We start from the raw sequence: 27,174 nt of genomic DNA on the forward strand, positions 1-27,174 counted from the left end.
GTCCATAAATTGCATATATTCAACACAAAAACAGTGACAATTTGTTGTTGACAAAGAACAGCTGGACATATAAAGGGCCCCATTACCTTCAGTAGCTGAGGGCCTCATCAAACCTAAATCCGGCCCTGAGCCCATTGCCCACATTCCTTACTTTACTCAGAATTTCATTCTGCACTGTGTTTTATTCCCCTACCAAAAACTGTGAATCTCAGTCCATTACATGAAGTGAAACACAGCTACACTTTAGAACCCACACTTCTCCAAATTTCACAATGCAGTTTTCCAACCAATGAGTACATCTATATTAGGGGAAAGTGTGCGTGAAAATGCAGGTGTCAGGAATTAAAAATAGAATTGTGTTAGGAAAAAGGGATTGCTGAAAAGGTGTACGCTAGCCCAAACAGCTTTCAAAATTGGGAGAAGTTCACAGTACAATGCTGACAAAGTTTCATGGGGATTAAAAAATAATAATAAATTGCTTTGGAAATGTGGAGAACTGAATTTAAGACTGGAAAAGCATGAAGCTGAAATTTACAGATCTGTCCAGCCACACTGGCATCCATTGCAGAGCCTGAGAAACACTCTCATTTCTCCCACCAACAGCTGGGCCACAGCATTATGCAGAGGCTACTGTTTCCAGACCGTACTCAAGGGCAGCCCCAGGTAGAGCACATTACAGTAATCTATCGGGGATGTTAGCGGCACATGATTTACTGAGGCCAAGTTACTCCATTCCAGGAACAGGTTTTGCTGATGAACCAACTGAATGAACCCCCACTGATGAACCCCCACTGCAACCACCATCACATAAAATACATTTACATGTTTACAGTTTTGATGTCAATAAAAAAACCCCACGGCTTTCTATGTAGAACCTCGTTCCACCACACCGCACATTGTCAAACTAAATCCTTTGCTATAATCTTAGAGAATAATCTTGATATCAGCAGTGTGAACACTTTATATAATTCCAAACCATATGAAAAAGAAATGTAACTCGCATAAATAATGGAAATCCTACACGAATTACACTTCCGTTTCATATAATTTTGAGTTACTTAAAAGTATAATAAAGTATAATAAAAGAAATTTGCTCAAATCCTTGTTGACGTCATCTTCCTTCCCATGCTAGTTTGGTGAGTTATGATGTCACGGCAATGTAGCATGTTTTGATAATGAGATGATGATGATGATGATGATGATGATGATGATGATGAATTTATTTAAACCCCTCACTCCCCGGCCAGGACTGGGCTCAGGGCAGCTAACACCAAATACGTGATACATTAAAAACACAATCAAAGAATTGATTGAAATACAGCTTAAAATTAAAATCAGGATGAAATTAAATGGCAGACCACAAATCACAACCATAGGGTTAGGGAACATCAAGTATTTGCCAGGGCCAGCTATCCATGCTGGTCCCACAGAAGCCGATAAAAAGAGCCAAGGAGGTAACTTACATACAGGGTCCCATAGAAGGGGGTCCCATAAAAAAGAGGGGGGTCAGACTGGGCCCACACCAAAGGCCAGGCGGAACAGCTCCGTCTTGCAGGCCCTGCGGAAGGATGTCAAATCGATGATCAACTCATGTTCAGTTAGAATTATAGGAGTACATCATTTAGCAACTATGAACGTTTTGGCTGTGATTGTCAAATTTGCCACTAAATTACAATGTCCTGCTCACAATCTTTTTAAAGATCAGCCAAAATAATCCAAAAGTAGCAGACTGAACACTGCACTGTATCTGACCATGCCTTGCCTGCATAATTTTTTTCCTGCAAAAGCATCTTCTCACATGTACGCACTGGGTGTGCATAAAATCTGCCTCGCACACATCCCCAGCATATCCTGTTGACATTAGGATACATGGTTTGTAAAGCGATATGGGAGGTCAAATACCAGCAATATAAAATTTTATTTAATTGGTTGTTTACTTCCATTGTTTCCACCCACACACCCCAATAATTGTATTTTTTATTGCTTCTTTTATTTTATTTTTAGATATTGTATTTTATTGTATTACAATAGGACGTCCGCGGAACTCAAATCCTAATGCAATGAAAAACAGTATAAGAAATGAAAGAATCAATAAAAACGCAATTTAAAAAAATCAATCAATATGTGTATTTAATGTGACGGTTTGGCTGTCTCCCATCTTCAACCACAAATCACCCAGACCACCTGAATGAAGTCCACGGACCACAACTTGGGAACCTTTGCCCTTGCGCAAGCATCACAATTATTCTACTCAGTGATGGTTCAGCTTGTGCAAAATCAGCTCTCAAGAGACTTGTGGTCACATCATGCTAGATCACATCTGTAATGGTTCTAGGGGTTGCTTGTGCGTAAATCGGTGCCAACACCTGGCTGGGTTGCCTGAGTGAACCTTTCCTGTCTGGACAGCCACTCCCCCGTGGCTGTCTCAATCGCTGGCAGAATCCGTCAGTGGGCATTTCTTGAACTTCTTCCAGCATAAAAGTTCTTTGACGCCTAGTCGCCGCCTACTCTCCCTGCGTGGAAGCCTTCTGCGCAGGGAGGGTGTGGGCACCAGGAGACCCGTGCTCTCCCCGCTGGTTCCCGGCGAAGAGTCTTGGAGCCACCTCGCCGATTCCCCCTTCTGCCCCCCTCCTCCACTGGTGCTACGCTGATTTCCTTCCCCAGAAGATGTGCTGCTTCTCTCCCTCCCGGGACGCTCTCCGGAATCCCTCTGAAGCCCTCCCTCTCCTTCTGGCTCCGATGACAGTTCCCTGACATCATCCATTGGCTCATTGGCAGCAGTTTAACCCTGCACATTGGGGCAAAAGAGACAGACAACCCGGAGGACCTTGAAGTCTGTGGCAAGCTCCCCATCTGCCACACGCTGCAAAAAATCAGAACTTGATTTTTGAAGGTAACAAAAACAAGAGGTTTAATTCAGGTAGGTAGCCGTGTTGGTCTGACACAGTCAAAATAAATAAAAAAATTGTCCAGTAGCACCTTAGAGACCAACTAAGTTTGTTCTGGGTATAAGAGGTTTAATTGTTGGCTCCCCTTAAGAAACAGGACTATATCATTTGGAACTCCAAAATCTGGGGAGAAATTCTAAGGGTGGGATTTTTCAGAAGCATCTGCAATGAAGAGTGATGAGTAGAAAATGGGGCAGGTCTGTGGTTCCTTTAAGAGGGACAGACGGTGACATAAATCACTGTGGACATAGAACAAGCAAGAGACAAAAATAGGTGGGACAAGATATGTGGTTCTTACCACTATACCGTAGGCCAGAGGCAAGCCAGAGAAAAGAAGAAGAAGAAGAGTTTGGATTTGATATCCTGCCTTTCACTCCCTTTAAGGAGTCTCAAAGCGGCTAACATTCTCCTTTTCCTTCCTCCCCCACAACAAACACTCTGTGAGGTGAGTGGGGCTGAGAGACTTCAGAGAAGTGTGACTGGCCCAAGGTCACCCAGCAGTTGCATGTGGAGGAGCAGGGAAGCGAACCCGGTTCACCAGATTACAAGACTACCGCTCTTAACCACTACACCACACTGGTTTCTACACCTGGACACCTCTCCATCAAGCCAGAAGCACCTTCACAATTCATGGATACACCCGAGGCAGGAAAAAAGCCCTGGAGGAAGTGCAGAACAGCACTGGTGGGGTGTGGGGTCTGGGGAGATGGGTGTGGCCTAATAAAAGTCCCAAGGGCTATATAAAGGCCTGAGGGCCACATTTCGGTTTCACACTCCTGGACTAGAGCACGCTTAATCAGATGCATGAAGTGTTAACCACACCTGCTACAGTACCAATCTTGCTTATTCAGATGGCACCATGGGGGTGGATAGATGAAAGCAGGAGTTTGCTGAAGCAAGGATTTGGGCTTAGCAGGGGACACTGCTTAGACTCCATTTCAAGCAGCCAAGAGTGTTGGTTCAGTGTTGGGTTTGGAAATGCATGGTGTTGTCCAAGGAAGGACCACTGCTCAGTGATAGAGACACAGAAGTTCTCAGTTTTTATCCCTGTGGGGCTAGGAGAGATCCCCTATCTGAAATCCTGGAGAGCTCCCACCAATCATTGCATTAACCACATAAATTATCATCCTTTCCCCCAATTTAAATTCAGGCAAAGGACTGAAATGTGAGGTTCAGCACAGTCTCCCATCTTCCAACTTGCAAATCAAGTAGCAGATAGTGGCCTGGGCAGCTCACTCTGGCAGACAATAATGCCCAGAGGGAGGAATTCACTCTTTATTGTCAAAAGCACACTTACATGTTAGGGAAAGGCATGTTCCATCTGTCTTCTGTCTCTCTCCTAGATGTGCATCCAATGAGGCAGTTTCCGCAACAGAGGCGCCCTGTCTCTAACCTCAGCTCATGTATCTCTCCCACCTGAGTTGTGCACAAGCAGGCGGAGACTACGCCTGTGTGCAGCCCGCCTCTGCTCCTCCCTCTTCAATCCTCTCTTGGTCCTGGGAGACAGTGGAGCAGGAGAGGTAGGGGCAGGAGGAGGAGGAGGTGTGGAAGCCCTTGACTCCACACCAGCCTGACCTCTCTCCCTTCTTCCTCCTGCACCTGTTCCTCACTCTACAACCCTGCAGCTTCTCCTGCCTCTGCCTTTCATCTCCTTGCTGTTAGAGGCTCCCCCAGTTCACTGACCCCTTCTTCCAAGTCAGTCTCTAACCCACCTTCCTCCCGGTGGCCACACATCAGAATCCAGCCACCAGTCCTTAGTGCCTAGCCAGTCCCTGACATTACCACTTTGTAATCAGGCTTATTCAAGGAATATATGTCTAAGTAAAGGTAAAGGGACCCTTGACCATGAGGTCCAGTCGTGACCGACTCTGGGGTTGCGGCGCTCATCTCGCTTTATTGGCTGAGGGAGTCGGCGTACAGCTTCCGGGTCATGTGGCCAGCATGACTAAGCCGCTTCTGGCGAGCCAGAGCAACGCATGGAAATGCCATTTACCTTCCTGCCAGAGTGGTACCTATTTATCTACTTGCACTTTGACGTGCTTTCAAATTGCTAGGTTGGCAGGAGCAGGGACGGAGCAACGGGAGCTCACCTCGTTGTGGGGATTCGAACCACTGACCTTCTGATCGGCAAGTCCTAGGCTCTGTAGTTTAACCCACACCGCCACCCACGTCCCTAATATAGATCTATCTACATACGCCAAAAAAATAAAAACAAATAAACCTCTTTTAAACTTATTTTTAAATGGAAAGTATTGGAGAAGCCTTCATGAGCAAGGAAAAACAAAGCATCTTCCGAAGACAGACATGTGAAGTTTCTAACTTTGGGAAGAAGCTCGACTTCATCTTGTTTCGGAGTTTGATTGAAAAGCAGCGAGCGGAGGCATGCAGCCTGAGGGATCTATATTCCCGTCAAAGCTTTGTTCCTCTCCTGTTCACCGGAGACATCGTACGTAGGTGGTGCGTTTAACAGGTAACTCCCATTCTTCCCAGTGAATGCGAGAGGGCAATCTATATTATCATATCAGGGAGGAGCAAATTATACAGGCAACTCCCCGGCAGACAATAAAAGACAATCCTGACAGCAGAATCAAAACAGATGTCAAACTTCTCTTTTCTGCCAGGCGTATCAATGTTTAAGTGACAGCTGATGGGAGCTGATGATGGACTTTCTGCATTCTTCTCCAGGTGCCTGCTTCTTGGGGGGTGGAGGAGGGGCAATGCAAATGCTACCTGTATTCAATTTGGTCAAATGACAACTCTGCTTGTCAATAAGACAGACAGAGCAATCAGGCTGTGAATACAAGTTCCTTTTCAAAGGCTTTATTTTGTTAAGATGATCATCGCTGGGAAACAGAATACTGAAAGGCGCAGCAGCTTCCAAAGCTCTTGTTGAAACTGAAGAACTTTTTTTTGTTGTTGTTGTTGTCGCACTCTTTAGTTTACACTTTTGGCTTTTTATACCTTCATCCTTCCTAAATTGGTTGGCAGCAGTTTTGGGATGTACAGTGGTACCTCGGGTTAAATACTTAATTCGTTCTGGAGGTCCATTCTTAACCTGAAACTGTTCTTAACCAGAGGTACCACTTTAGCTAATGGGGCCTCCTGCTGCTGCTGCTGCTGCACCGCCACCGCGCGATTTCTGTTCTCATCCTGAAGCAAAGTTCTTAACCCGAGGTACTATTTCTGGGTTAGTGGAGTCTGTAACCTGAAGCGTTTGTAACCCCAGGTACCATTGTACTGCTATAAGAAGGGCCTGGTTGCTTGCTGCTATATATGTTAAGACGAAAAGCAAAATTCTTCAAGCCAGGTGATTTTGTGGAGAAGCCACACACACACACACACACACACACACACTGCAAGTGTTTGTGAATCATTTAAGCTGTAGTCCCGTTTAAAAGGCAGCAAAGGCCAAGCTTCATGAGCCATAAGTTATCACATGAGGGAGAGCCACAGGGACTAGCTGTCTGCCCCCACAACATCACCATAATCATCTCCCTCCAATGCCTTGTGAGGCATTCTGTACTTGTGGAGACTTGCTGCTCTGGAAAACCAGGGTTCTGAAATGCACAGGGAGTCTTCTTCACATCTGTTTAGAATAACAGAATCATAGAATTGTAGAGTTGGAAGGGACCATTGGGGTCATTTAATCCCACCCCCCCGCCATGCAGGAATCTCAGCTAAAGCATCCATGGCAGGTGGCCATTCGACCTCTGCTTAGAAATCTCCGAGGAAGGAGAGTCCAGTACCATCCGAGTGAGAGGAGAAGAATAATGGAAAGGGTGGTGTTAGTGGTGCTCATTCCCACTGCTCCCCTTGTTTGATTACTTGCCCCTGTTTCAGTAGGGGCATTCAACTGCTTTGTGTCGGGGGCAAATATTGTGGTGAACTGCAGTGAGGAGGGTGAGGAGGGCAAGCAGAGATAGTGAAGAAGCTGGCTGGCATCTCAGCAGCAGGTGGAGAATTCTCCAGTGTGCTGAGATGCAATTCTATTCGATTTAGAATAATTATTTCTAAATGTGCATCTATATTTATAAATTAGCATATGTAAATATTACGCAAATCTCTTTTTGTCCTTCTTTTTGGCAACGTGTAAGTGGCCAACCTAGACGAAAACCAGCTTCCCCCTTTTACATCTTCCTTCCTTCCTTCCTTCCTTCCTTCCTTCTATCCATCTATTTATCTTTATCAATCTTTCTATCTCACTATCTATCCATCTGTTCATCCATCTACCGAATGGGCCTGGTTCTGAACCTACACATTCCAGATGACAACGACGATGATGGCTTTTCAACATTTCATGCTATCCCAATCCCTGCTTTGGCAAGGATCACAAATAGAAAAAAAAAAAGTTTCTTGTGGAAGACAGGCAAACAAACAACACACACTTGGGAGGTGTCCATGCCTCAGACTGAGCCCAGCAACGGCTACAGAAGTGCTCCCTCCCCCTATCTCTCTTTTTGTGTTGTTGTCGTAAATTGAGATGAGAGATGGGGCCTTTTTGCCATTCCTCCAAAGCTTTCAATTTTATGTCTGGGCTGCTGAATTGCCTGCCCGCCGCTCGACAGCCCTTCAAGCGCAAGATGGCTGGCAACCCCATCGGATTCTAAAGACCCTGGCATGCGTCTCCGCCGCAGCCAAACAGAGTCACCCCTAGCACTCGCTCTTTATGGGGGAGAAATATGTGCAAAATCTCATCATTCAGCCTAATGGTATGATCTGTCAATCAGGTTTAGGGCACCAAAAACTAGCCGGCAATAGCCTCATCTCTCTTGATTTAATCATTTCGAATTAGCGTAACTCTCTGTCATTCCTTTGGCATGTGTCCCTTCCCTGACCATCTGAGCGATACAATCACCCTCTTTGGATGGCGATGTGGCTTCCCATAGCTTTGTTTAGCTGTGGGAGGCTGATTTAGCCTGTCACGCTGGCAAATCTTTTAGCATCCTCTATTTTGCAGTTTCATTAATAAAAAAAAAATGCATCCCGGCTTGCAACTTTTTGAATTGAAAATTCAGACCATATACAGGAGAAAGAGCAGGGGTGGATTTAGGGAAGCGCACCTGATTTGGTCGCACTAGGTGCAGAGCCACAGGGGGTGCTAGAACTATGATACAGAATGGCAGGCGAGAGGCTGGGGGTGTGTGAATTTTGGCTCCGCACAGGGTGCTGCTGAAGTTTGAGACCCCAAGGTGCACACTAGAAAGAGAAAGTGTTGAAAAGTGGCTGGACCCCTCCCAACCATCCACACACCTCCCTTGGAAGAAGGGCTTGGATGATGAACACAGGGTCTGGGTTGGTTCGTGTGGAGAGAGGCATCCCTTGAGCTATTGGGGTCCTGAGTGGCATAAAGCTTTTAGGTCAAAAGCAGGACTTTTAACTGAGTCCAGAAACCAAATGGAAGCCAGTGCAGTGGTGCACTATGAATGCGGGATTGCAAATGTAATGCAAGCCCAATGGAAGACTGCTGCTTCACTTAAATCAGAGGTAAAGGTAAAGGGACTCCTGACCATTAGGTCCAGTCGTAGCCGACTCTGGGGTTGCGGCGCTCATCTCAATTTATTGGCCGAGGGAGCCGGTGTACAGCTTCCGGTTCATGTGGCCAACATGACTAAGCCACTTCTGGCGAACCAGAGCAGCGCACGGAAACGCCATTTACCTTCCTGCCGGAGCGGTACCTATTTATCTACTTGCACTTTGACGTGCTTTCGAACTGCTAGGTTGGCAGGAGCAGGGACCGAACAACGGGAGCTCACCCCGTCGCGGGGATTTGAACCGCTGACCTTCTGATCAGCAAGTCCTAGGCTCTGTTGTTTAACCCACAGCACCACCCGCATCCCTCTAAATCAGAGGTAGAGAGCCTTTTTTTGCTCCATATTGTTTCATGGGCAGCCTTGCAAAAGCTGCATGGGATTCAACATATGTGACTAAGGCACCAGTTAATTTCAATGATGTTTCAACCATCGCTGGGCTGCGAGAATTTGTGCTCAGCTGCTTGGACACTTTGCCCCAGAGCCAGGAAAAGTCCATGCCAGCAAGAGACAGCGCCTTTGGAGCTGGTGCTTCCTACATGATCCTGGAAAAACATACAGGGTCCCATAGAAGGGGGTCCCATAAAAAAGAGGGGGGTCAGACTGGGCCCACACCAAAGGCCAGGCGGAACAGCTCCGTCTTGCAGGCCCTGCGGAAGGATGTCAAATTGATGATCAACTCATGTTCAGTTAAAATTATAGGAGTACATCATTTAGCAACTATGAACGTTTTGGCTGTGATTGTCAAATTTCCCACTAAATTACAATGTCCTGCTCACAATCTTTTTAAAGATCAGCCAAAATAATCCAAAAGTAGCAGACTGAACACTGCACTGTATCTGACCATGCCCTGCCTGCATAATTTTTTTCCTGCAAAAGCATCTTCTCACATGTACACACTGGGTGTGCATAAAATCTGCCTCGCTTTCCCCACATCCCCAGCATATCCTGGTGACATTAGGATACATGGAGGGCGGTTGGAGGATGGATGGTGGCTAACAGATTGAGGTTGAATCCTGACAAGACAGAAGTACTATTTTTGAGGGAATCCTGACAAGACAGAAGTACTGTTTTTGGGGGGACAGGAGGCGGGCAGGTGTGGAGGATTCCCTGGTCCTGAATGGGGTAACTGTGCCCCTGAAGGACCAGGTGCGCAGCCTGGGAGTCATTTTGGACTCACAGCTGTCCATGGAGGCACAGGTCAAATCTGTGTCCAGGGCAGCTGTTTACCAGCTCCATCTGTTACGTAGGCTGAGACCCTCCCTGCCTGCGGACTGTCTCGCCAGAGTGGTGCATGCTCTGGTTATCTCCCGCTTGGACTACTGCAATGCACTCTATGTGGGGCTATCTTTGAAGGTGATCCGGAAACTACAACTAATCCAGAATGCGGCAGCTAGACTGGTGACTGGGGGAGGCCACCGAGACCATATAACACCGGTCTTGAAGGACCTACATTGGCTCCCAGTACGTTTTCGAGCACAATTCAAAGTGTTGGTGCTGACCTTTAAAGCCCTAAACGGCCTCAGTCCAGTATACCTGAAGGAGCGTCTCCACCCCCATCGTTCTGCCCGGACGTTGAGGTCCAGCACCGAGGGCCTTCTGGCGGTTCCCTCATTGCGAGAAGCAGAGCTATAGGGAACCAGGCAGAGGGCCTTCTCGGTAGTGGCGCCCACCCTGTGGAACACCCTTCCAGCAGATGTCAAAGCGATAAACAACTATCTGACATTCAGAAGACATCTTAAGGCAGCCCTGTTCAGGGAAGTTTTTAACGTGTGATATTTTACTGTATTTTTGGTTTCCATGGAAGCCGCCCAGAGTGGCTGGGGAGGCCCAGCCAGATGGGCGGGGTATAAATAATAAATTATTATTATTATTATTATTATTATTATTATTATTATTATTATTATTTGTAAAGTGATATGGGAGGCCAAATACCAGCAATATTTATCCTGGAATATCCTGGAAAAAGTGCAGTCAGCTGAAGCACACTAGTTTCAACTGACTTGAGCCATTAGGGTGTGATGCGCATGTCACACACTGATGCAAGCCAACTTGGCGGAATACACAGGGAGCTACAGGTGCCAGGTGAAAAGCATATGGAATGTGATGCATTTCTGCTCATCAAGACCTATGATGGACAGAAAAACCATCCTGCCATCCAGTTGCTCTTGGGACTGTGGAAGACTTTGAAGGAATCTTTCTACCAGTATTCAGGGCAGTGGATTTAAATCTATTGCTAATGCCATTAATCAGAAGCATTCGTTCCCATTCACATCAATGGAGGATAGGGACAGATGAAGCTGTCAATCTCAGTTTCTCATTTTTCCAATCCTAAATTCAGTTCCCCACATTTCCACATCAGTTTGCGATTTGTTTATTTAAAAATTGACTTTGGTAACGTTCTTCAACATTTTAATACGACTTTCTCCTAATATACACAAAGTTTGCCTAATGTACACATTTTGCCAAAGCAGCTATTCCCTAAAGTAATGCATTTTTGTATCTTACATTCCCTAACATGTGCATTGACCAGTGCCAGTTTCTTATATCTACCAACTTATCATCATCATTAGACACTTAGAAAACTATTCCATGCTACTCTCTGTCAGATAGAAATATACAAGAGAAGATGAAGAAATTTAAAAATAGGAATTGCATTTTGTACATACTGGACTTGGCGATTAACTGAATAAGTTACATTTTAAAATTTTAATATGTTATGTCACGATGTTGATTTTGACATTATGAGAAACTGTATTTAATTTTGAGAAGTAGGTAAAGTAAAGGGACCCCTGACCATTAGGTCCAGTTGTGACCGACTCTGGGGTTGCAGCACTCATCTCGCTTTATTGGCCGAGGGAGCCGACGTACAGCTTCCGGGTCATGTGGCCAGCATGACTAAGCCGCTTCTGGCGAACCAGAGCAGCACACGGAAATGCCGTTTACCTTCCCGTCAGAGCGGTACCTATTTATCTACTTGCACTTTGATGTGCTTTCAAACTGCTAGGTTGGCAGGAGCAGGGACCAAGCAATGGGAGCTCACCCGGTAGTGGGGATTTGAACCGCCGACCTTCTGATCGGCAAGTTCTAGGCTCTGTGGTTTAACCCACAGCGCCACCCACGTCCCATTTTGAGAAGTAGTTTCTAGTAAATAACTTTACAATCGTCACTATACAGCCCATTACGTTGACGTGTTTTTCCAATTGAATTTGCGTAAAATAGGCATTCTAGTGGCTTTGTTTTTGCGGAACCAAGCATACCCATGTTTTGTACATTACTTTGAAAAATATAAGAATGTGTGGGTTTTGAAAGATAGCTGTGTTCAGGTGATCTTGGAGCTTCAGATGGGGAAATTAGTCAGGGTCACCTTTAAATGTGAACTGAATAAAATCCCTCCCTTATCTATAATAAAGGATTAAGATGCATGTATGCATATTTCTATCATGCACAGAGCAAGCTGCCCCTCCCCACTGAGTGGAAGAGCACAGCATCAACCGTAGAGCTCAAAAACCCACAAACCACCACTGAATCAGGGTAAGAATATATTAAGATTCTACTGGACCAAGCCAAATGCGCATCTAGCCTGGCAACCTGTTATCGCAGTGGCAACCCAGATGCCTTTGGGAAATCCTCAAGCAAGATTCAAGCACTCAAGCATTCGCCCCTCACAAGGTTTCCAGAAACAAACAACCAGAAGCATACTACTTCCAATAGTAGAAGGGATAACATAGTCATCATGACTAGCAGCTGCAATGTTCTCTGTTTCCATAAAAACATAATATGGCCAATGGCCAGCAGTGGGATATGGGGCAACCAGCTTCATATAACCAACATGTTTAAGTCTAATTAATGCATGAAGGGGTTAACACCATAGAGTAAGCTGTCCTGCCAGGCTTAGCTAAGCCACTCCCCCTCACCTTGGGAAGAAGGGAATCAAACCTGTTGTTCTCCTTCAGTTTGCGTGTCGAGGTCCCCAATCCACCCCCCAAATAACTCACAACAGACACGTAATTTTTGTTTAAGATTTTTGGCATGATTTTGGCCACAACTTTATTCAAATACAAACCGTGAGTGGTTGTTTAGGCATTGGTTAAGACTATCTGTCCCCCCGCCTGGGGACAGAACTGACTTCCGGGCACCACCGAAAGACAGTGCGGGGGAAAGCAAGTCGGGGAGGAATTGGAGCTGAGACACAACCCTCAACTCTCACCCGCCTGCTCCCCGAAGGCTTGCCGGCCCTAGTCCCATTCCAGGGATTGGACGAAAAGATGGCAAGCCCCAGGATTCCTTTAACGGAATTCCCTTTCCGCAGCAACCATGGAGGGGCAGGCACAGCCTATCCTGACCCCTCCTCCAACGGAATTCCCTTTCCGCAGCAACCATGGAGGGGCAGGCACAGCCTATCCTGACCCCTCCTCCACCAGATTTATAACCAATGCCTAACCACAACCTTACAAGTTGTGACGATTTGCTACGTAGTAGGCAAAAACCACCCAGCCAGCCAATTTGCCAGGTGGAAAAATTCCTACCAGGCCCCTGCTCAAAGGCAGACGACCCCATGACAGGCAATAGCAAGGTCAACGCAACAACCCCTTTCTCTAGGGCGGGTGGGCGGGTGATCCGTTGCACGCAGCAAAAGAGAAAGTACAAGGCTGCGTGCAGAGTATTTAAACCTTTTTACCCCTCCCACCAAAATTGCAACATAACTTTTACCCCAGCAACCCAGTGAACCAATCACTGCCCCAGGCCATCTTTAGAGACCTTGCCTGGTAACAGAGGGGTGGCTCAGTAGACCCCACCGCAACACGTGCTCTCCCTGAAGGAGAACACGCTTTGCGTGTCGAGGTCCCCAATCCACCCCCCAAATAACTCACAACAGACACGTAATTTTTGTTTAAGATTTTTGGCATGATTTTGGCCACAACTTTATTCAAATACAAACCGTGAGTGGTTGTTTAGGCATTGGTTAAGACTATCTGTCCCCCCGCCTGGGGACAGAACTGACTTCCGGGCACCACCGAAAGACAGTGCGGGGGAAAGCAAGTCGGGGAGGAATTGGAGCTGAGACACAACCCTCAACTCTCACCCGCCTGCTCCCCGAAGGCTTGCCGGCCCTAGTCCCATTCCAGGGATTGGACGAAAAGATGGCAAGCCCCAGGATTCCTTTAACGGAATTCCCTTTCCGCAGCAACCATGGAGGGGCAGGCACAGCCTATCCTGACCCCTCCTCCAACGGAATTCCCTTTCCGCAGCAACCATGGAGGGGCAGGCACAGCCTATCCTGACCCCTCCTCCACCAGATTTATAACCAATGCCTAACCGCCAATCGAGCTCTTATGCTCGCCGCCAACCACTCACAATCCCAACCCAACCTTCAATCCTCCAATTACCGCATCCAACCAGACATCATTCCCCAGCTCGGAAAGATGTACCCCATCATTGCGGTAAAGGGCCAGAGCCTTGAAGGTAATATCTGGGTGGTAAATCACCAATCCACCCAATTCCGCTACCCTCTTGCTCACTGCGGAATTAATGCGCTTCCTGGCCCTTTCGGCAGCCTTGGGTTGAGAAATGCCCTGCCAATTGCTCCTTTGCAGTAACTGTGACCAAAATATTTTAACGGTAGGTATTAAGGTCACCAATTCCCCCAAGTCTCTCAGAATCACGGATTGCAAAGTAAAGCAATCAACCTTTGCCATATCATTCTCCCCCAACTGCACCAAAATTGCCAAAGGGGGGCCATGTGAAAGCACCCTCTGCTTAATTAGTGGGATGAATTCACTCCACCGCATTCCCCGTCTGGATATCCACGGCACCTGTACATGCTGTGGGAAGCCGAGATCCCCTTCCAGACTGCCTCACTCTGATGCCAGCCCAGTACACGATGCTGTGCCCCACAATCCAGATACGGACTGGAGCGAGACCTGCACATGCTGCGGGAGGCCAAGACCCAGTCCCCTTCCAGCCTGCCTAGCTCTGATGCCAGCCCAGTAAACGATGCTGTGCCCCACAATCCAGATGCGGACTGGAGCTAGAAACATGGGCAGGAAGGCTGAGATGGCGCCCCCAGTCCAGACTCGTCAGGGTGCTTGCCAGCTCAGTGCATGATGCTGTGGCCGACAATCCAAATGTGAACAGCTGCTCCTATGAAAAAAGGAATAACAGACAGGCATCAGCACAGGCATCATTGGCGATGCTTCCTGACATAACCTTTTGTCAGCGTCAGACTTCCAATGACCCGTATTCACAATCCTGCCTACTAACAGGCCCCAGTGCGCAGCCTTTGCAGCAGCACCTATTTGGAAGGAATGAGGTGTGTTCAGCGGTAGGCAAGCCGCAGGCTGCAATAACAGGCGCACAATGTGAGCAATTAGATGCCTGTCGAACCAGAACCCATTTCTGTGCACTAGGATCGAGCCAGCCCCCAGGGGAACGAAAAGCCAAATATTTCCGGTATCCAATAACAGGGCAAGGGCCCACCTCACCTGTGACTGGAAGCCTGATGGTGGCAACCCTGCTCACTAGGTCTGACTTAGAGCTCCAGACACTTATGACAAGCTCCAAAGCAGATAAGGAAAAGTCCTGAGGCAATAAGCCTCCGAACTCGCAGCCCCGTGCTGGCTCCAACACAATTTCCCCAACCCTCAGTACACCAAAATTACAATGGAATACTGAAATAAGTCTTGTCTTGATCTTGAACCAGCCGACAAGTCTTAACTTGTTGCGGATACTGCATAGGTCAAACATTGACCGGCTTCCTGCCTGCTGGCCTGTGAAGTTCGGAGCCTATTCCAACCTTCCGAGACCTTGCGCACGACACACTTTTAGAAGGGTCTCTGAAAAATTAAAGCTTTACTCTAGCAGACATTGCAGCGGACTGAATTCTGATAGTTTTAACACTGCATCCGATCTGCAGCAGATGGGTGAATTACTGCAGGTCCTGCTCAGAGGATGGGGGCAGGTTCCTCTGAATGGCCGAGGACTGCCAGCTAAATTTTAAGAAATCAATCCCGGCCTTCTCATAAGACCTGAAAGCAGATGGGGAAACGTAAGCTACTACTCCTCATAATTAATAATTGTTGCCAAGTGCCAAAGGAGCTACAGAAAATCCGGTCTAGCTGGGCGTCCAGAGCCCAGGATCTGAAGCTCTCCAACTGAAAAAACGGGATAGAGCGACAGCAAAAACATTAGATGATCCCGAAATAAAGCGAGCAGAAACGCAATATTAAACCTTAAGCATTGCGAAGACTCTGCCAGAGCATGAAGACCGTTTTGCCAGGACTCTCATACTGCCTGGTTATCAGACCAAGACAGATCCGACGGTCCCTAAACTCCTCAGTCCAGATGTGCACTGACACTACAATGGGGAAAACTCGAGAAAAGTTAGGTTACATGTGATTGCCTTGCCCTGCCAGGCTCAAGGCCACTGTACATGATGATGAAGGGACCCCGGGCCATGAGACCACCTGGCCAAGCAGGAATGGAAGGAGCAGCCTGGAGCAACCACCCTGCATGCAAAATTTAACTGACCTAGGATCTGACAAAGCAACACTTGCTTCAGAGGAAGTATTACAAGAATAACATCCTTCAAGGCAAACAGATTTTCCACAGGCAAGCAGATGTTTGAGCAACGGTATCCAGCTAGCCCCAAATACGTTAAAAGGGGCAGTAGGACCCACTATCCTCCACTGCCAACAGAACACCCAGCTCCTCAGGGAATAAAGGGGCATCCAGTAAGCTAAGCAGAGGCTGGTGTCACAAGAAACAGCCAGTAAAATAATCCACATAACGATACCCCCAGTTAAACGAGTCTTGACTCGCAATGTTCAATCCAGAAAGGCGCTAAAGGACTCCAGTGCTGCACAGCCTATTGAGCAACCCACTGGCATCGCCTTATGAATATAAGGACCATCCAATTAAAGCCTAACTACTTAAAATCTTGAGGGTGAACCGGCAGCAGCCTAACAGCCAATTCAATATTGCATAATGCCAACAAGGCACCTCCTCCAATTTGTTGGTAAGCTCAACTGCCTGATCCAAAGATGCATATTTCACGGAACAATTCCGGAGGGATAGCATCATTCACTGAGGTGCCTTTGGGATGTGATAAATATGGATCAGATGGAATCGTATGGGGCTCTCTTAGGGACGATCCCTAAGAAGTTCCAACAAAGCTGCCACCGGGCCAGCTTCCTGCATACCAGCTTCAGGTTCTATTGCTCAGGGAATTTCCATTTGAAATGTGGAGCTGTCCACATGTCCCCGTCCCTGTGATCCTAGCGAGCTAAGGGGATGATGGCAGCCCTGCGTCTAACATTCCCATCATAGTGAATTACCACTTATAGAATAGTGGGGTTGGAAGGGACTCCGAGGATCATCTAGTCCACTCTCCCACAATATCATCATCATCATCATCATAATCTATTTGTACCCCGCCCATCTGGCAGGGCTTCCCCAGCCACTCAGGGCAGCTTCCAACAAAATATTAAAATACAGTAATGCATCAAACATTAAAAGCTTCCCTGAACAGGGCCGCCATAGATGTCTTCTAAAAGTCTGGTAGTAGACATCTGGTGGGAGGGTGTACCACAGGGCAGGTGCCACTGCCGAGAAGGCCCTCCACCTGGTACCCTGTAACTTGGCTTCTCACAGTAAGGGAACCACCAGAAAGGCCCTCGGCGCTGGACCTCAGTGTCCGGGTAAAGTGATGAGGGAGCATGCAGCTGTCCCATACAGGGACCAATCCTGCAACCTAGGCATTACCGGCACCATAGGCTGACCGGCTGAGCTATCCATGATGATCCCTAAAGACTTGGAACAGCCTCACCCTGTCCCCTGGAGAGGTCCAAGGTGATGTCTGAATCATCATCAGCCCAGTGATGATTTACCTGCAAGGAGGTGTAAGCCTCATCCCTGCTCCGCTTTTTCCTGCCTCTGAAGACGCTTCCTTCCGGAAGAAGGCACCTGGGGCATCAACATGTCATCCTCTGCAGGAGAGGCAAGCTCTGGAGGCATCTGCAAAGGCCCTGTCATAGTCTGCAAAAAACCTAAACAATGTGAGGAACAGGTGAAACCAATGCTTTGTGCACCACATGGGGACGCTATTCAGGCCAGAAACGCTGCCAGAGGCCATCAAATTCTAGGGCCAAGCGGGCCAAGCCCTAGGATCACCTGCTAGGCCAGACATAAATGTTTCCAATGAGATAACAAACTCGAGGCAGCCCACCGCCTGTCCAGGTACCCCTGCTTGCCCTTTAGAGGGAAGCACCTCCTCAAGAAACCCCAAGTTCTTTTTGGGAGCAATATCACAAATGCGCCAAACTACCCAGCAACAAAATAGTCCAAAAGGAGCAGCTTGTTTTGTTATGTGATAACAATGGCTAAGTGGGGGATATGAACCCTGTCTCCCAGGTCCTAGTCCTGCGCTCTAGCCACTAAGCCACAATGGCTCGTCTCTAACTTGCAGAAAATAAACTTGTTCGGAAACAGCATAGTTAAAGAGCATACAAAGAGTGCTCATTGGAGGCACAGAGAGCCTCTGGCTCCATTCTGTCTGCCTAAGATATACATTAGCAACAAGTGAGCCTGCAAACAAACAGATACATTCTTATAGAGAGAATGAGTCACATGTCACAGGAACTTAACAATTTACTGTACTGCTAACTGTAGCAGGCTTAGGCCTGAATGATATGTGCAGGCCGTGCAGGCCGTGATGGCCTCCCAGCTTCTGCTCTCTGCCTTTTTTGTCTCATTGCAATATTAAAGGAACTCAAAATAGTGCTCCCGCCCAAGGCTAAATTAAAACTCAGCCAACAGCACTGCAATCACCCAAAATAAAGCCAATCTATGAGGATACTATAAACGAAAGTGATTCCAGGTAACCTGGAAATTTACTGTACTGCTAACTGTAGCAGGCTTAGGCTTGAATGATATGTGCAGGCCGTGCAGGCCGTGCAGGCCTCCATGCTTCTGCTCTCTGCCTTTTTTGTCTCATTGCAATATTAAAGGAACTCAATATAGTGCTCCCGCCCAAGGCTAGATTAAAATTTTGGCCAACAGCACTGCACGCACCCAAAATAAAGCCAACCTATGGGGATGGTATAAATGAAAGTGATTCCAGGTAAGCTGGGAACCGCCCTGGCTAGCCCCACAATTAAACAGGCAAAAATGGGGAAAACCTTTTTGCAAAAGAAAACCCCTAATGGGGGCTCTCTCCCTATTGGGAAAGGCAAGCCAAGGAGGATTAAGCACAGGCAGCGCTCACAGGTACAGGGAGAATCTTCCCAAAGGGCAGGATAAGGGGTGGGGTGGGAAATCAAACAGGAAAAAAAAAAGGGGGGGGAATTAAATTAATTAAGGGACTAGAGAAGATTAAAAAGAAGGGGAAAATAAAGAAATGTAACCAGACAATGAGAAGATCGCTCCACTGTCCTCCAGACGGTCCAAGTGCTCCAGGTGATCCGTTGCACGCAGCAAAAGAGAAAGTACAAGGCTGCGTGCAGAGTATTTAAACCTTTTTACCCCTCCCACCAAAATTGCAACATAACTTTTACCCCAGCAACCCAGTGAACCAATCACTGCCCCAGGCCATCTTTAGAGACCTTGCCTGGTAACAGAGGGGTGGCTCAGTAGACCCCACCGCAACACGTGCTCTCCCTGAAGGAGAACACGCTTTATCAGCCCAATGTGTGAGAGCTGAGCTGGTTCCTCCAAGCACTGACCACATGGCTCTAGCAAGCATAGAGTTGTAGAGCTGGAAGGGACCCTGAGGATCATCTAGTTCAACCCCCTGCAATTCAGGAATATGCAGCTGTCTCATATGGGGATCGAACCTGCACCCTAGGCGTTATCAGCCCCACACTCTAACCAACTGAGCTATCCCACACCAATGATTTAGGAACTTTCCCCACTGTAACTAATCCGGCTTTGACTGCGACATTCCCTGAATGCTGTATGGAAAAACACATGAATCTGACCTTTGGAAAGTTTGTAAGTAAACCATTTCTAACTTACCAAACGTGTGGTCTTTTCTATGCTGGGAAACTTTGTATGGCATTTAGAAGGGCACATTTTTAAGGTCTAACAGCCTACATTTCTATGCCTTACCTTCCTGCATACTTTGTTATTTTAAATCTCTGCTGGGGTTCTCTCACCTAATAATAATAATAATAATTTATTATTTGTACCCCGCCCATATGGCTGGGTTTCCCCAGCCACTCTGGGCAGCTTCCAACAAAGACCAAAAATACACTAAAATGTCACACACTAAAAACTTCCCTGAACAGTGCTGCCTTCAGATGTCTTCTGAATGTCAGGTAGTTTGTTTTTCTCTTTGACATCTGATGGGAGGGCGTTCCACAGGGCGGGCGCCACTACCAAGAAGGCCCTCTGTCTGGTTCCCTGTAGCTTTGTTTCTCTCAATGAGGGAACCGCTAGAAGGCCCTCAGTGCTGGACCTCAGCGTCCGGGCAGAACAATGGGGGTGGAGACACTCCTTCAGGTTTACTGGGCCGAGGCCGTTTTCACCCAAGACTTCTTGCCCCAAACCTGGATCTTGGCATCCAGGGAAATCTCTTCATTGCCATATTTTCTCCTTCCCACCAACATGGAAAATCGGTTCCACCTTCACGTGGGGATACTTTGAGGTTGGGCCGTTCAGCCTCCCAGTCACAGTGTGGGCAAGGGACAGTGTCACACATCACACTGGGGCAACCCTGGCCACGCCATGGGGCCTTGCAGCCAATCAGCTTGCTTGGGGGCGTGGCCAGGGCCGATTTAAACCATGGAGCAATGCTGAAGCCATGCCACAACCCCTTCGGGAACCCAGGGGACGCTCGAGTGGTTTACCCTTACAGACTTCCTGCAAGACGGGCAGAAGTCAGATGTAGTCAGTTGTTGCCAATGCCTAAGCCAATACTGCTCACATTTTGTAACCAATAAAGTTGTGGCCTAAATTTGCCCATTAACATTAAGCTAAAATTCTGTGTCCTTGTGTTTTATTTCTTCTGGGAGTGGCTTAGGGGCCTTGACACACAAATGCTCGAGCAGGACCCAAGAACGAGAACACCCTCCCCTCCCATATATATATATATATATATATATATATGGGATGCAGGTGGCCCTGTGGGTTAAACAGAGCCTAGGTTCGAATCCCCATTGCTCGGTCCCTGCTCCTGCCAACCTAGCAGTTCAAAAGCACGTCAAAGTGCAAGTAGATAAATAGGTACCGCTCTGGCGGGAGGGTAAACGGCATTTCTGTGTGCTGCTCTGGTTCGCCAGAAGCGGCTTAGTCATGCTGGCCACATGACCTAGAAGCTGTACGCCGGCTCCCTCGGCCAATAAAGTGAGATGAGCGCCGCAACCCCAGAGTCGGCCACGACTGGACCTAATGGTCAGGGGTCCCTTTACATATATATATATATATATATATATATATATGCTTTCGTAGATTTTCACGGGTACAGGAATGCAGGTTTTGGTGTCCTCGGGTGTCTTCCCGTGTAAAAGTTGGGGTGTCTAGGCGACGTTTCGACGAGGTTTTTTTGACGGCATTCTTGTGTTCTGCGATCCGTGCATTTATTCGTCTGTTTGTTTGTCCAATGTACGTGGCTGGGCAGACTTTGCAGGGTATTTCATAGACCCCTTGGTTTTCCAACTGAATTTTATCCTTGGGGTTTCTGAGGATATTGGCTATTTTTTGGTTGGTGCAAAAGGCTGTTTTGATATTGTGTTTATGGAGGATTTTGCTAATTTTATCTGTAGTGCCCTTGATATAAGGAAGGAGGGCTATGCCATTGTTTTCTTCTGTGTCTTGGTTTTTGGGGGGTGTTTCTTTTTGGATTAGCTTCGTAACCCTGTTTTGCTGGTATCCATTGGCAATTAACACATTTGAGAGATTCTGTAACTCAGTTGTCAAGTGGTCTTCGTCAGATAAAATTAGCAAAATCCTCCATAAACACAATATCAAAACAGCCTTTTGCACCAACCAAAAAATAGCCAATATCCTCAGAAACCCCAAGGATAAAATTCAGTTGGAAAACCAAGGGGTCTATGAAATACCCTGCAAAGTCTGCCCAGCCACGTACATTGGACAAACAAACAGACGAATAAATGCACGGATCGCAGAACACAAGAATGCCGTCAAAAAAGAAGAAAAAACTTCCTCTCTTTTCCAACACATGAAAGAAACAGGACACGAAATTAATTTTGCAGATTCCAAATTGCTCTTTAACATGGAACATCACCACAAGAGAATAATCATGGAAGCCATCGAGATAGAGAAACACCCTCACAACATGAACAAGCGTGACGACACATCCCGCTTGCCAGACATCTGGAAATTAGCCCTCCCCACAAAATCTGACACCAGATCCAGAGGCACACAGAACGCCATCACCAATCAACCACACCAGACCCAAACCCAGACCCTCTCCACAGATAAATTACAGACACCATCCAGTAGCCAAACCAGGGTGGCACCTCCGGATGCTGCACCCCCCTGCAATCCCTACACAGATCTGGCTGGCACAGGCCACAAAACCACAGCTCGCCCCTATACACGAAGCCAAGCCAGAGCACAACCAAGTGCAGTACAGCCATCTTCTCAGAAAAACTCTTCACAAAGTTCAAGAGTTCAAGACACGAAGGCTTTAGCAACTAATCCACACCTAATGACCCACCTAAGTGGGATTCAGGAAATCACTCAAGAAATCACTCAAGATATCCCTCAAGTAATTAAGGAACAAAAGAAGAAAAGGCACACTAGCCTGGGAACCTCCTCTCTGCCCAGAACATTGGAGGCTATACACCACACCTCCTCAACAGTATTTATAGGAACTCAAACACTGAGATCCTGCTCTGTTCCAGTAACAAGAAGCCGAAAGCACCAGCCTGAAGATGACGAGTGAGACCTCGTCGAAACGTCGCCTAGACACCCCAACTTTTACACGGGAAGACACCCGAGGACACCAAAACCTGCATATATATATATATATATATATATGGCAAAGAAACCTTGAAATGCAGTCAAGGGGCACACACACGTCTGTCCAACTCTCTTTCATTATTACTGGCACATGATGTCATTGCTTGTTTCATTTATGTCATTTCCAGCCTCCCTCGGCAGGCCGGCAGGACTCAGTTATGTCATTACGTGCCGTAAACATGTCATCGTAATTTATCTTCCCACATCATAAATAGTTTATTAGATGACATTATTACACCTCCAGATCCCTCTCTTTTTTCTTCCATACGAATGGCAATTACTTCAAGTATTTACTGTAATTATGTCACTTGATGAAATTACAGTAATTACATCGAAAAATGATAGCCCGTGACTAATGAATTAAAATAGCATGGAAATTCACATAAAAATGACATTAAAAATGTTAAGGATCTGAGGCAAACTCACAAAAGCAAGGAAATTTATAATTAAGAATTTAATCTCCAAAAACATTGCAGGGTGCCACTTTTGGAGGGTGGGGGGAGATTAAATCATAGATGTAGGAGGATTGTAAAAAGAAGGAGGAGAAGGAGCAGGAGAAAGGGAGAAAAGTAGGTGTTAAAGAGGGTAACTCTTTCATATTCTGCAAGATGCAAAGAACGTCAGCTGAGCCATCCACTGCACCTGTGGGGGGCAAAAGGAGCAAGATATCCTGAGGTTTATTGTGATCTCAGTATAGGCATAATGAAAACTGGGTGCATGCTGCAGCTCTGCAGGAGTCCAAGATTCAGCCTCCTGAGAATCCCAGTTCCCATTAAAACACACACAAATAAATAAAGTTTCTAGTTCTTATGAGCATGACAACGTGCAAGGAAAATATATGAGCCGTGCCTGCTGAAACTTCGCTATTTTGAGGCGCGGCTTTGGGGGAACACTGAAATAAACTTCAAAGAATAGTTTACATTTTAAAACCATAGATCAAATTTCTAGGATTTATGGCTGTGAAGATGTACTAGGGCAATGTCTGCTGAAATGTTAAAATTTAGGAGGGTAGCAGAATAAAGTTATATGTGTGTGTGTGTGTGTGTGTGTGTATACACCCAGAAAATATGCTCAATTTGCATCATTTTCCTAGTGCAACATGGTGTTGAATGTGGAATTGAATTTTGTATTTAGCATGGAGTCCACAATATTAATCATATTTGGTCAAATGTGTTTCATTGTAACAACTAAATTCCCCCCTGGCTTTTGGCACGTGAGGTGTACGTTTATAGGACGCTCTTTACTTTTGTGATTGCAAAGTTGTTTAAAACTGGTTTTTAGGATTGTGTTTTAATGTTGTAACCCGCCCTAGGACCTTAGCTTGAAGGGCGGGTAACTCATAAAAGCGATTGGGAGCTGAACAGAACAAACGGCATCAGATGTAGCTTCCATGCTTCGGAGAGTGGGCGTCTTGGTAACTCCATCTACAAAAGCAAACTTCTCTGTGGTTTGCAATTATTCGCTTATGTGCATTTCACTCTTACTCATTAGGATCCCATTTCTAATCAGATGTAACTGCTGTAAAGTAAGATACAAAATAAGAACATAAAAGCATCAGAAGAGTCTTGCCGGATCAGGCCCAAGGCATCCTGCTCTCACAAGGGCCAAACAGATGCCTGGGCAATTCGCTCTGCGTTCATTCGAGGGGTGTGAGGCACTGTGTGCCCTGTGTTAGAATTCCTGCTCCTTGATTGCAGTCATGGGATTGTTGTCTTTCACATTTCGACTCCACAGAGTGGGAAGTGACGGAGACAGGATGTTTGTGTTACTGTGTTCCGTGAAGTGGGACTATTGTCCATTGTTCTTTCTCTTTGCTGTCTGATGCTAGAGAGAGAGGGAGCTATGTTGCAGTGCTCTGTGTGTGTTTATATGTAAATAAAGTAGATTAGCCAAAATGCTGAGTTGCTGAGGTCTGTTACGCAAGTTGCGCAGACGCTGCAGATTCCTCAGTGTGCCGGTGTCTGTTGGCATCAGTCGCTGTGATGTTCAGGCTGAAGAAAGCTTTTGAAGCTCCCGATCGACTAGGAGGGAGAGAACATGCCAGTTGGGCATGTGTCTTTGCCAGGGTCCTACTCAAGTGTAGGCTGAGCTCCTGACACACTGCACAATGGCTGGATGTACCATTTCAAAAGGCTCAAAGGAGAGGACAAGAGGGGAGAGCATTGGCAACAACACACAGCCCTTGGACGACCTCGTAATGGAATCTGCCAGACTGTGGATTATGCAGTAAACCATTGATCTGATCTGGGACAAGCGATGCCTGGACCAGGTGAATTCATTTTGGAATCCATGGAGGGAGTCCTCCTTCATTGCTAATTCCAAGTTTCACCCAATGCATCTAAACCCCATTAGAGCTGGAGCGTATGACCAGCAAGCAACCCTCAACAACATGGTTGACCTACACTGGCTCCCAGTACGTTTCCGAGCACAATTCAAAGTATTGGTGCTGACCTTTAAAGCCCTAAACAGCCTCGGCACAGTACAGGGAACCAGGTAGAAGGCCTTCTCGGTAGTGGCACCAGCCATGTGGAACACCCTCCCATCAGATGTCAAAGAGAAAAACAACTACCAGATTTTTAGAAGACACCTGAAGGTAGCCCTGTTTAGGGAAGCTTTTAGTGGTTAGTAGGTTATTGTATTTTAATTTTCTGCTGGAAGCCGCCCAGAGTGTTTGGAGAAACCCAGCCAGATGGGCGGGGTATAAATAATAAATTATTATTATTATTATTATTATTATTATTATTATTATTATTATATGGTAAAGAATTTGAAAATGCCTTGCTCACTTTTTTTACTTTTTTTTTCTTTTTTTGTACTTGTAGCCATTGGAGGTATCAAATATTGCCTGGACTGTAGCACCAGACCCCAAGGTATTTTGCCATATGACACAATGCGGCAAATGAGACCTTTGCCCAAATCAAAGGTGGGCACAGTACCCAACACCAACCAAATGATTTTGGTGCCTAAAGGGAAAATCCCACAAGCACCAATTTCCCTCTCTGGCATTAAAAATGCAACAACAGAACACTAAACTCCTGAAAATTTGCTTTCCACCTTTTCATGACACCCCAATTCAGCCACCTGAGCCTGCTGCCTCAGTCTGCCTAATGGTAGGGCTGGGCTGGTCCTGCTTCTTTCAAGCATTGTCAAATCCAAAGCGATGTTGTTTTAAAGCTGCATTTCTCCTCCAGCCGAGAAGCCAGAGAGAGAAAAACTCTGTCTCTCGTTAGACTATCCAGAAATCATTTAATTTCTCCTGCCATTTTAGAAAATGTGCTATTCATATTGATTCAGGGAGTGGGGGGGAGCTTAATAGACGCAGCTGCATCCTCTAGCAAATTATTACAAGGCCCAGTATGAAATGCATTAAGAGGAAATGCTTAACAGATGATGGTGCGACAAGCTGTTACAAGGCATGTTATAAGTCTCCGATATTATTAAATTGATAGGCTTCCTTAGCACGTGAGTATAAATCAACTTTTAGGCTTGCCGCAAATTGCTCTGCTTTATTAATAACGAAGAATTTATAAATGGGACCTTATTGGGAAGCATGATTAAGCTCAGCTAGGCAGACAGCCTTTGCAGAAACGGCTCCTTCGTGTTATTCCGGCGTGGAAGCAGATGGGAGGGACTACCTTGTTCTGCTGAGTATAACTCACATCAGTGATGGTTCAAGCAAGCTAGGCCAAGAGCGCTTAGTGTAGAAATTGGCACCAAACCTTTTCTATTCCGGTTGTATTGAGAGAGAGATTTTTAGAGAGAGTGTTACTGTGTTAGAGAGGTGTGTGTGTGTGTGTGTGTGTGTGTGTGTGAGAGAGAGAGAGAGAGAGAGAATATACTAGTCTAATGGCACAATACTATAAAAATGCTCCAAGTGTCCCTATTTCCCAGAGAAAGTCCTGGATTTACAGAAGCCGTCCCAGTTTCTGATTTCAGCCAGGAATGTCCTGCTTTTCCTTAGGACATCCCTGTTTTCATTGGAAAAATGTTGGAGGGTATGGAGTTATGCGACACACACACACACACACACACACCCAAACCAAGGAGATAAGTAACTACAGAACCTTTAGAAGACACCTGAAGGCAGCCCTGTATAGGGAAGAGTGCCTGGGGCAAACCAGTTAGTGGGGTATAAATCATAAAATGATGATGATGGAACAGGACATCCTTATTTTCATCAGAGAGAGGTTGGAGGGTATGCTATGAGCAGGTTTATACTGCACACTTCTGTATCAGCTTTATACCAGTTTCATGGTCATATGCAAATGCAAAAATGTTGCATTTGACAGCCTAGCCTTCTCTCCCCTTCCGCCCTTGTCCCTTCTGCAGCCCTGAAGCTGTTCTTAACCTGAAGCACCACTTTAGCTAATGGGGCCTCCCGCTGCGTGATTTCTGTTCTCATCCTGAAGCAAAGTTCTTAAACCTGAAGCACCACTTTAGCTAATGGGGCCTCCCGCTGCATGATTTCTGTTCTCATCCTGAAGCAAAGTTCTTAACCCGAAGTACTATTCCTGGGTTAGCGGAGTCTGTAACCTGAAGCGTCTGTAACCCGAGGTACCACTGTATTGGGATTGTTTTGCTGAACTGTCTTTGGAGTGCTTTATGGGTCTTACATAAACTGCCCAACTGGTGGTCAATTGGTCACTAAGTGACCAGGAAAATTTGTATTTATTCTTCCAGTCCCCACAGTGATGCATGCAAAGCACCCCACAACA

General features: G+C 46.5%; 1 protein-coding gene across 1 annotated transcript in view; it reads left to right on the top strand.

Annotated features, from left to right (window-relative positions):
• SOX5 (SRY-box transcription factor 5) overlaps positions 1-27,174 on the top strand; it is a 1,214,093-nt gene that overhangs the window by 765,471 nt on the left and 421,448 nt on the right. The gene's annotated exons all lie outside the window — the stretch shown is intronic.

Source organism: Podarcis tiliguerta, assembly GCF_965153285.1.
Source record: "Podarcis tiliguerta genome assembly, chromosome: 10".
Lineage (NCBI taxonomy): Eukaryota > Metazoa > Chordata > Lepidosauria > Squamata > Lacertidae > Podarcis > Podarcis tiliguerta.